This window comes from Rhea pennata, chromosome 2 (assembly GCF_028389875.1).
Source record: "Rhea pennata isolate bPtePen1 chromosome 2, bPtePen1.pri, whole genome shotgun sequence".
NCBI lineage: Eukaryota > Metazoa > Chordata > Aves > Rheiformes > Rheidae > Rhea > Rhea pennata.
In genome coordinates, this window is record NC_084664.1 from 156,584,041 (window position 1) to 156,596,171 (window position 12,131).

The window sequence follows — 12,131 nt, forward strand, 5'->3', positions numbered from 1 at the left end:
GCACACTAGCTGTTGCACTTGCAAAACTGTAGTAGCTCTTGGTTTGAAAACAGATCCTCCAGGCAGGTATGTGGGAAATAAACTGAATGGAGATGATCCCAGATACTTCTAGTCTTAGACAGAATGACATTTGTTATTCACAGATGTATAAACTCCACTTTCCATGTTGCTTGATTTTTGCATCTGCATTTCATTTGACAGCCTATCCACAAGTGCTCAGCCAGCTGCTGGTTTAATGTACTCCACGCCTAAGGTTGAGTTTACGTCTGTTCACTAATTTTCCCAGTCTTCAGTTGTGCTTCCTCATTTGGCTAGTGTGGCAGGATTTTCTCCTCTATTGTATCTCCTGCAGGGGCAGAATCAGCTGAAATAAGCCTGTGCTTTGGATTCATCTGATAGCCCGAGTCAAAATCAGATCAATGGTTTGTTTTGACCTATTTTCATCAGTGGGTAGTGCTAAAAGTTTTAATCATAGCTGCTGCTTACTACAGATTCCTTTATAAGGGCAGTTTGGCATGGTCCCAGGTAACAGGTCCCATTCAGTCAGAAGTAGTTGCTGTTATGAGTTATAGGATAGTATTTCAGCAGAAGATATACAGTCAGTTAAAATTACAGAAACTTAAATGAGGTTAGACAAGTTCCCCATTCGTACAAGAACTTGTTGGTTCATCATTTTTAAATTCCATGCTATCTTAAATGAATGAGTGGATTAGATTCTAATCCTTGCAAATATTTCTATAAACACATTATTGAATTACATCCAAAGATGCTTGGGTTTGGAATTGAATAGAAAATTTCTACAGAAGGTGCCTGCTTTTCTCAAAAACCATGTATTTACAGCAGGAAACTAGTAATTTATTACAAGCTGTTTTGAAACTAGCAATTTATTATAAGGTTTTTGGGGTTTTTTTTGGGGGGGAGAGGGGTCATTTGAATAAACAAACTGCTTTAAGTGTTGATGAAAATCATCCAAAGGAAAATGCTTCTATTATCATACCAGCTCACTTGGAGCGCAAGTCATCTCCTGCAAGTTTCAGTCGTCTGAGCTGGTCAGTGGCACTCTCTTGGTAGTCAGTAGAAAAAGATGATTTACTCTGCAGTTCTTCCCATTTAGAGATACCTTTAAGGATAACGGTGTGACTCACATTCTGGACGTGCCTATTTCTCCACCAGTGACAGAGAGAAGACTGCTGTAAACTAAAATTTTTAGATGTCTAAAAGTTGGTGAAGTAAACTCTGCTCTTAAATGTGGTAGATATTTAGAGTCTGGATGACATTAGTAACTCTTTAGAGACCTTCTAATGTCTTATTAACATTTATTTTTGAAGGAAAGCTAAACTGGCATAAGTAATCGTAGGAAGCTGATGTCAGTGGAACAACATCCTCCGCCTTCCCTCTTTTATCTGTCTCCAGAGGAAAAACAGTAAAATTTCAGCTGCAGTCATAATAGAAGCTGAAGATGTATAAATTTGTTATGACTGTTAACAAAAACACTTGCAGCATTATGATGGGTGACAAGACTATATTATTTGGTTCAGGAGCTATGAGGTAATCATCAATTTGCAAGTCTTCTGGTATATAATCTTATAACATAATATCTCTGTGCTTCTTGACACTGTCTGTGGAAGAGTTGGAAAATGGTTTACCCACCAGTGAACGGTGTGCTTTCCGGCACATTTCTGTCTTTACAATGATGCAATACTTTTTGCCTTCTACACTACTATCATCTCACAAGCATTGCATCTTTCAGGTCTCACCCAAAGCACACCGTTTAGTCCAGCATTATCTTGCTGGTGTGGACCAAACAGCCCCAGGACGGTCTTCAGTTGAAAATGCCACCAGACTTGATCTATTCCCATGAGAACAACTCAGTCGCCTGATAAGGATGGAGTTGGCAAAAAAGAAGTCAGACAGTTTAAAAGCTCTATGAATATCCATCTTAAAAAAAAGAAAAAAGAAAGAAAAAAAAGAAAGAAAAGAAAAGAAAAAGCTCAGTTTTGCATCTTTATGCAGTATGAGGCAAAAAAGATACATATGAAATTGTCCATCATGTTCTCACATGCATTTTTGCACAGAAAGGAACCTAGAAATAGGATGGCTCTAAGCTGCGGCTGTAAACAGCCTTGTAAAATAGAGGTTGCCTGCAAGGCAGGACAGAGCGGTCTGTGCAGGCGTGCTCACCTCGCAGAGTGCAGGGCTGCAGCGGTGAAGTCGCTCTCGAAGCGGGTGTGATAAAGCAGTTCCAGCTCTGCTCCGCTTTCACGTCTCTGTAAACACTCCCTTCTGACATACAGTCCGTTTCCGTGCTTAGGCGCTGAATGTAGTTCTGGCTTTTCATTTTTATAAAAGCTACTTTATATAGTGTGCTACACAGCTTTAGCATCAATGGTCTGCGTAAGTTGAGCCCCAAATAAATAAATTCACAATTTTTTTAGAAATCTAGAGCCATGAGGGAAATTTAATAGAAAATATGTTTAAAAGGAAACTCCAAACAATCTCTTTCCATACACTTGGAACATTATTTAATGAGATAGATATTGATGGCATGTTAAATAATTTCTTCTAAAATTTCTTTTAAAGCACCATCCAACATCTGGAAGTTCTTTAATCCTTTTTTTAATGCACATATTCTTTACGCTTTTCCTTTCTTCTGTTTTCAACTGATTGTCCAGAACAGCTCATCCATAGTTTTGTTTGGGTTTTTTATCTTTTATTTTTTTTAAAAAAAATTTGTCGCTCAAATTTTGACAAAAAAAATGAAAATGTTAAAATGTGAGAGAACAATTTGTTTCTTTCTTAAAATTCCTTTTTTTTCTTTAATTGCTGAAGAAAAGTGTAGAATTCTATGATTCGATTTTCCTTTGCATGCAGTAGAAGTAGATTTTAAAAGGTGCTTCTGTCTTTAAAGCAGCTATAATACCTAAAACAAAAGAACTGTAATTTGAAAGAAATCCTCCAATATGACAAACTGTTTTATCTGGAAAAATAACTGCACTACCAGCTTACAAAATATATATATATATATATATCTCCCTAATTTCTGTAACCTGTTCTTTTTCTGCAGAGGATTTTTCCAGAAACTTTTCTTGCCTGTTTTCAAGTATTCTATCATTTTCCATGCAAGACCGTTCACAGCGGTATGTCTCCCTTGGACTTCGCTGTATGATATTCAACCAGCAGTTTTCTTCATAGTTTTAATCCCAAGACTTCAATTTATAGCCTCCCGTATCAGGCTGAGAGCGCTTTGTCTTCACGCTGTACAGGTATCTATAAATCAGTGATTCCCTTGCTTTTCCGCCTTTGCCGAGCGCTTTCTGTCCCTTCCAGGGTTTGCCTTTGAGTAGAACTGGCACAAACCCATCAGGCAGGAGGCCGCCACACCTAAGAAAGTCACCCGGACTTCCTCGAGGAGCAAAATCTTTCTCTGAAGCGTCTGTTTTCCTGCTGCTCCTGACCATAGTCCTGCAAGATGGTTTGCGTCTTTTACCTCTATTGCCACAACCATTTGTGGGGTCAACCTTGGATATTTGGATAAGAAAATGGAGCTGTGTCAAAAAAAAAAGAGGTTTTGTCTGTTAAAAAAGACTTTTTTTATATGTGTAATTCAAGTCTTCAGTCCTTATAAACATCAGTGCTGGCGACTGGAGAGAGTGGGAACCCACTGCATGTGGAAAGAAAATGAGCCACTGGGGAAAGGGAGGACGGCACAAACGGCTTCAGCAGTTTTACCGAAAAAGAAAAGCAAGATCGTGTAAAGGCACCCCTAGGAGTGCACACACGTTCTCATAAATCACTCCTCCCACTCTTTAATCATTGTCAGCGCTTTATTCTGAGCTCATTATAATTTGTCAGTAAATTTTCTGGTAATGAGAAAACCATTCTACGTAGGCTTTCCCTCTAGTTTTAAACAGAAAAGGGATTTTTTTTTATCTTCCATCAACAGAAAATAGACAGACAGATAGATAACAATATCTTCAAGTTAAAAGGTCTCATATGGAGGGGGAAAAAAAGGCTTCTTAGTTTCTTTATTTAACATCTATGTCATGTTACAAACTCATGCTGAATTCACTGCTCTGTAAATCTCACCTAAATCTCTTTGTGAAGGGTTGCATTTACAGATTTTGCTCTCTGCTTAAATATTTCTGTGCTTTGCGGTTTTTTTCTTTCTTTTTTTTTCTTTTTTTTGCTATGGACATACACTTTAGAGTTGAATCTCCTATTTTTTTTTTTTTTTTTTTGGTTTGAGACTGTGTTCTGACCTTTTGTGGGGTGTCTGTGTTCTTTTGCTGACCTCTTGGGTATTTGCAGCACTTCTCAAGTCAGCACAGCCTGCAGATTTCAGCAGTTTGCACCTGTTTGCTCATGCTTCCATTTCCCTGCAGTTGTTAAAAGCACTCACGCTGCACATCCTCTCTCCTCCCATCTCCCCAGCTCGATATCTGGCTAATTAATAAGATGTGTTGTTTCTGCCCTGACATACCAAACTATCCACTTTTCTACTCAAATACTGAGATTTCATGGATATGCTAGTTTCCCCAGATTCATCCCATTTTTGCAAATCCTGATTCATATTTCTGCTCTTTGGTTTTTAATGTTTATTGTAAACTAAACATGTAACCAGATTTTCCAAAATGTGTGTGTGTGTGTGTGTGTGTGTATTCTGGAACAATGTATTTATAAGAGAAAAGAAGAAACAGAGGAAGGAGGAAGGAAGGCAAAAAAATTGATCTACTCAAACTCAGTAGAAACTGTTGGTTTATGATCATTTGCTATTAGGAAAGGTGGATTGAGTATTATAACGATTTAGAAAATTTAAAGTGATAAATTATGTTTAAGTCTACATTTGGAGATTTGATTAATTTGGTAATAAAATGTGGTTTAGTTTAGAACTACAGAAAATTAGAAAGCTGACTTTCCATGTTTGTGGTCTAATTTCCTGAACCTTTCAATCCCTCCATCTATTTTTGCGCATTTTTCCTTCTTAATCTCTGGATAAAAAGGTACTATATTTTCTTAAAAAATATGGAAAATAAAAGATGGGCAGGAACTTGTAAAAAATTGTTACATAAAATTCACATAGAGAAGTGCAGCTTTTTTCTGAATATTCTGGTTAAACCCTCTTAAATCATACCTGGAAATAATTGAATAACTGGAGGCTCCAATAAGAGGTTGCGTAGGAAAACCTTCCATCTTACCTGTCTACAGAACCAAGAGTCATAAGGTCTTCCACTCTAATTGTGGTTTCTTTTCTTTTTGAATTTTAAAGAGTATCAATCTCTCCACTTGAACTTCATCAAAGCAAAATGCCTCAACACATATTGGAAAAATCAGCCAATATCAGATTTTTACTGATCACTGCAATGATCACATATATTTGAATTTGTTATCTTTATGTTTTTTCTTTAGAAGATGAAGTATAGCTTATAAATAAGCACATCAGTGTTGTGCTTGGGCATATAACAGTTCAGCTGATGCCTACAGATTGCCAGCTGGTGTCAAAGGCTGCGTGCTTCCACGCAGCACCCACCTTCTGAGGACCAGGGCGTCGGATCTATACCTACCGAAAGGCAGCCATCTTCGAGGAGGTGAGACCCCAACCCAGGACAGTGTATAACACTAGGAACTAGAAAAACATGGTTTGGCTCTGGCAGTGCACCCCAGTTGTATGGAAGTGACAATGAGATGTCTAATATCCACGTAGAGTGTGAAGAGCCTGTGCTGGTGGAGGAGAGGGTTTGTTTTTTAAAAAAAAAAAATGTTGTAAAATTTCAGATATTTCTACCTTGGACAGGTGAAGTTAATGCTGCCACGATTTGGCCATGTGGCTGCATGGAATTTAGGGTTGAGTCTTGCTCTTTTGACAAATGTCTCCCTGTCCATGTCTTACTCATTAGATCCTCCACTTTCTACCGATTCACAGTGATCTCTGTTCCTCCCACAGCCAGCAAGTCAAAAATATCTCAGACATTTGCTGAAGGCATCTTGTAATTATTTCCTACCTTTAAAAATGCTGCAATGACCATACTCTGACAGAATAAGATAAACATTATGCTTTGGTAGGAACCTCTTAACTGGGGTTCCGATCCTCCAAAGATAGTATTAGTTAGTATACCATATTTTGCTAAAACAGTCATCAAGCCTCTGGATCTTGATGGCTCTCATCTGAACACCTCAGCATATGGACAGAGGAAGGTTTGGTCTTGTCTGCTGATCCTCTACATTCATAGTTCATATGTCACCCTAACAGTTAGGGAAGTTTCAGTTGCTTCAGCATCAGTAGACTTTGCTTAGATTTTTTTTTTTTTTTAAGTTTCTGTTTATTTCATGCAAGAATGAACTCAGTTTTATGATCAAAACAAGTAATGTACTGTAGTATAAAATAAATTGTCAAGAATTAGATAGATTTAGACTTGACAGACTGTATAGTATCTGCTGTTCAAGTATGAAAGCAATGATTGGCATTATGCCCATCGTAATATATAATGCAGTCAACTGCAGTCACTTATGTAGCATTCTGGAAACAAGGACAATCCAAACCTACAAATCACTAAGGATATGCTTCTGTGCTGATTTTGATTGGGTATTTCCCAAAGAACTTTTTTTATATCTAGCTTTTTTGATGTATTTTGAAACATCGGTCAATTGTCAACACAATTGTGAATATAAAATATATAACTATATAATTAGAATAATAACCTCCATGTAATTAGAATTACTTTTATGTAGTACCTAGTCTTCAGAAAAAAATTGTTGTGATATCATGGCAGGATAAGCTGGTAGAAAGAGAAACATTAGCAGTTAACAGGAGTAACGAGGGATTAGGAAGCCTTTAAGTATTTAGCATTTCTGCCTATAAACCCATACCAAAATTCCATTTATGGGAGTAGCTTCTGTGATAATGAGCTTACAGTGCACATCTTCCTGTATATTCTTAAAATTGCAATAAGTACACACAAATTGCAGCAAAATGTTGGAAATAACGTTAGCAGTCACAGATGGGGGACCCAGTGAAGTGGAGATCAATCTATGCCAGAAGTGAGGATACTAGAGTCCTTTGACAACTGTCATGCACACAGGAGAAGCTAGCATGTAGACCTTGAGAAGCTTCTCTGGTCTAGGAGCTTCTGACCAGAGAGGACAAGAGAGGCCTGAGAACTGAACACAAAGCACTGTTTTACACACAAACCTTATTTTAAATAGTGTCCTTTACTTGAAAACCCAAGTTTTTAAAACACCGTACAGCCAGGTCGTTGACCTGAAGCCAGCTCTTTGCTCAATCTGAGTAGTGCTTGGAGAAGGAATTGGCTTCACTAATGTCTTCTGAAGCAAAATCTGCACCTTAGGTAATTGAAATCATTCTGTCTGGACTATACAGAGCCTATTGATAGCTGAAGCTGACTCATGACAACAGGAGCAGAGGTGGAGCCCCACTCCAGAAGTGTTGTAGGCCATGGGGAGGACAGCTGTGACGTTGGGTTTGCTCCTAATGCCACAAAGTCCAAAGTCTTCTCCCACTTCAGTTTGTTATGTTTAATTTTAGCACAGATTTTATTTCATGTTTGGCGATGAATACTATTCCTTTGAGCAAGGAATTGCATGAGAAATAAACTGATGATGGAAGAAGAGGTACTGTGAGATGGCTTTTTCTCCCTGTCCTGACATTAACTTTTCTGGCATAGTATCCTACAGTGTCTCCCTCTCTGTGGCTTTACGCAAAATGCTCAGTGCAATCGGCTCTAGCTGAAGGCGATGGAAGTCTGTGCTGCGAAGCAATTATGTATGTCATTCCTCAAACCTTGGCATATGTTGTATCTTGGATAACATTGTGTTTTCTTCTTCAGTAGGCCATTTACTAGGCAGTAGCCTTCCCCCTCCACCCACACAAGGAAGAATCTCTATCCTCTCAATGTGATTACAGTCCATTTCATTCCATAGTAAGTTTCTTTTATTATTCCCTCAGGCATGCAAATCAAATTTTACTCAGTACCAAAATCTTTGTTCTACACAGAATGCTGGCATCGACTGCAAAGAGAAAAAATAGCTTTACTATTGAATACGGTCTATGTTAATAGAACTCTACTATCTTTTTTTTTACTTGGAAAGTAAACATCTGTCAAAGTTTATTTGCTCCATCGGAAAGGCAGGAACGTCTTAAGAGAAAGCACACTATAAAAGCAGATAGATTATTCTGCAATTATACCTTTCTCTGTCTAAATGTTTAATTAGATAAGCTGCCACAGAGACAGAGATTACTTTGGCTTCCATCTGTCCTATTTATCGATGTTATAAATACAATGGAAGTCTTGGCAAATTTGATTAGAACAGCCACAGCAAAAGCAAGGAGCTGACAGCCTCAAACTAGATCAATTTTGAGTAACTTTTCAGCCCAGCTGGTAGGCTTTTTTTCGGTAGGGTAGCTGTCAGTGGTTGATCTTGTGTTATCAGAGTCTGAGACAGACCAATATGAGGTCTGTATTGTATTTCCAGCCACAGCATCTCTTGCCCTCCTCCCAGGTCATTTCTCTGAAATGTGTTTTTTTGCATGATTCCAATGGCTGCTACATAGTCGTATGTGTCCCTCACTATATTACCTTGACTGTAGAGATTTTAAATGCAGTGATAATAGAGGTTTCTATTTGCAGGCCTTACTACACACTGGCCTCTGAAGAAGCATGGAGAAGAAGGCACTGTTTTTATCAGAGAGTCTGCAAGCTCAAGAGCAGTGCATAGTACACAGAGGAAGGGAAAAAGAGAACAAGGCAAAGGAACTTACAAAAATTATAGACATGTGATGAGTTTCCCCACTTGAGATGCAAGCCCATGTCAAGACCAAGAAGTAGCAGGAATATCCAGACATTGGTCCGGAAAGATTTTGGCTTCTGAATAACACAGCTGCCCAGTTCTGTGGCTACCAAGGGCTTTGCTGTGCACAATGTTTTATACAGACACAGTATTTTCTAGAATTTCAGTGAATAAATATTTGATCTTAAAGGTTCCATTATTCCATTATCTTTATACTTCCTCAGATTAAATGTTTTTGTTTTCATAGCGCCTCACAAGGACACAGAGGTTTGGTATTATCTGAATTTTATGGATGTTATTATATACAAGTGCAGCCCATCTAGCATATTCGAGATATAACATTAAAGTGAATAATGCCAGGTGGGATTCATTTGACCAAATGTACAACTGATATTCAGTTCCAAAACAAGAAACGTAATTTTACATGTCCATATGAATGTCTAAGCTTCCAGAACCGGCACAGTCAATGCAGATCAAGTCTGTCCAAACCAGGAGAGATTCAGAAGGCTCCAAGTTACCAGCTGAATCATGTCCTGTATGTTGGCATCTGAGACTTTACAAGACAAACTAAGTATTCTTCCTCACCTCCACCTTCAAAAAAGCTCACTTCTGGCATAGTCGTATCTACCAGCCTAAAACGTATATCTCAGACGCTTGCGGCACCCTAAATTGAGAAATGGGAACTTCTACAGTGTGACTGATTTCAGTTGTTTTTGAGAAGGTCCATAGAATCTAAGTGGTTAATATTTATCACTCTATGTCTAAATCTCAAAGTTAATGAAAGCAACAGTGTAGGAAGAATGGAAAATCCTAGCTCTTACATGCTTATTTTTCATAGCAGATTTTTCTCCTACACTATTCTGTAGAGTTATTATTATTCATTGTTTTATTATCTGGAGACTGTGCTGAGTTTTGAAAATATATTAGACTGAGTATGTCAATTGTTTTTATAAGAAGCAAGAAATTATGAAAAGTAATAGGCACATTTCACCCTCAGCTAAGAGAGAAAAGATTTTGACAGGGTAATGAGCTACATTTTAACAAGGACTTGAGGTCTCATAATCCATTCTTTGCCTTGTTTATCAGTTTTATATTTTTATATAATTGTTCTTTTAGTAATGTTTTGGAAGTCAGATCTTTTATTTCTGGATGCTATTTTGAAGCCCTCGATGAAATGTGTTTTGCATGGGAAAAATAAAGTAAAATATATTCACAATGGAAAAAAATAGTTAAATACAGCCAGTTTCAAATTTTACTTCGGACTTGAATTCAGACCATGAGCAATGAAAAATTGGCTGATGAATCCCATCTAGTTTCCATAGTGTTTCAAAACCACATTCATTTGTGTCCTCCAGTAATTTTTCTTTAATTTTACTTTGGGATCCACTTTGAGCCCAAAACTAGGATATGTAGCTTCTGTGTTACCATCTCTGTTTTCTTAACCTGTCAAATTGGATGATGTTGTATTTCTGCATACCGTAATCTTTATCCATATGTCTATAGCCACTGAATATGAGTTTAAAAAAAAATACAATCCTTTTCTTAAACTAGTCATCGCAGTTGTATTTCTGTATTTTTTCATGCTATCGCAGGGCAGCACTGCTTGTTTTTTAAATCAGAAAGAAGAAGAGATTAATATTTCTGTATCACCTGTTTTTGCAGATGTTACTGAAACACTTTTATAAAAGGAAAATGCCATTGTAAATCAATATTTGTAATTGTAGGGCAGAATGATGTTTCCAATGGCGCAGGAGCAGCTGAATTTGAGCACAATTACAAAACTGTAATATAGCAGATAAGTAAACCTGCCCACTGAAATGAGTATATTACTCGCCACAGATTCAGTTTCTGTACAGTAAGAAGAACACCGCTGAAGTATTAATTTTTGAATTTCTCTTTACATTCTCTCTCTATACACATTCTATTACACTCACCTGCTTAAACTATGTCATCTTCATTCGGGCACAAATTCACACAATACCCCAAATGTGATTTTTTTCTGTGTGTGCCTCTGTTCTTGGCTTCATTTTTCCTTCATCAATTTTATTATCATATTATTTGTGACCTCCTTTCCCCCACCACAAAACATGAATGTCACAATTTCAATTACTCCAATTCTATTGCATGAATCATTCAAATAGGACAGAAAGATAGTTCCTAAGTCTTAAGACCTGTACGTCACAAGACAAAATATAAAGTGTGTGTCTCTAGCAGGCCCAAGACATTCTGGTCCCAATACATGCTCACGTAGCCAAATTCTACAGAATTTTTTGTTCAAAAATACTAAGTAGTCATAAGTAGCCACATCCTTAAGAGCAGCAAAACACTTCAGAGTCAGCCATCAGGTTGAAATGCTTAATACAAGCCAGAAGGGTTTTTATTATTATTATTAATGAATTTTAATATTTTATTTTCCTTTGTTGGGCAACTGAAGGGAGAGATTTCAAATAAGACAAAATATTTGCTTGCATCTGGGTCTACTTGAGGAATGATCTTTAAGAAGCTCTTTGAAAGAGACTGTTTTTTCAAAGAAAGAAACTTGTTTACCAAAATGTTACTTTACTGTGAAAATGTTGTGATTTTTTTCCATGAGCTTATTCAAAATGATCACTGTACTTTAAAATAATATAAACTAAGTTTCTGTGTTTTGATATCAATTACGGTCAATTGTTAAAGTGTTGTTACTGCTGTTGTGGCCCAGGAATTTGCAAATCCTATAAAAAGTAGAAAAAGGAAAAGCATCTATTTCAAGCCTAGTCAGGTCAAATCAAACTGAGAATATTTTATTTTAAATTATTTTCTGAAAAAAAAACAAAATAATCTTTTAATTTGAAGTGTTTATCAAATGTCAGGCAAATTGGTTTGCCTCTTTTCTGTGTTAAAAGCCAAGAGTTTAACTTTTTTTTAATAGAAACAATTAGTTACATTCCCTGTAAAATTAATTTAAAATTTTTTTAAGTCAATGCATTTAGTTTGAATTTTAGCTTTATCTTTTTTTTATAGTACTGTATTATTTTTAAATAAGTTATTGTCAATGTGTTGTATGATACTAAATCTATTCTAGATAAAAATATAAATTTATAAAATACAAAAACATGAGAGATGTTCTATGTTTTGTCATTACTACTCAAACTATAATAGGTTATCAGCTTCTGAATAAGTAACTGGCATTGCAGTTGATATATTATTGAAATTGCAGTGTAGAATACAAATGAAATGATAAAAAAATTTGAAGTGAATTGCATTTAGTATCTAAAAATCGAGATATTGTACTTATGAATTTTTAACATACTTTGTCAAAATCAAGTCCAGTGCTGTGTCTCAACTGT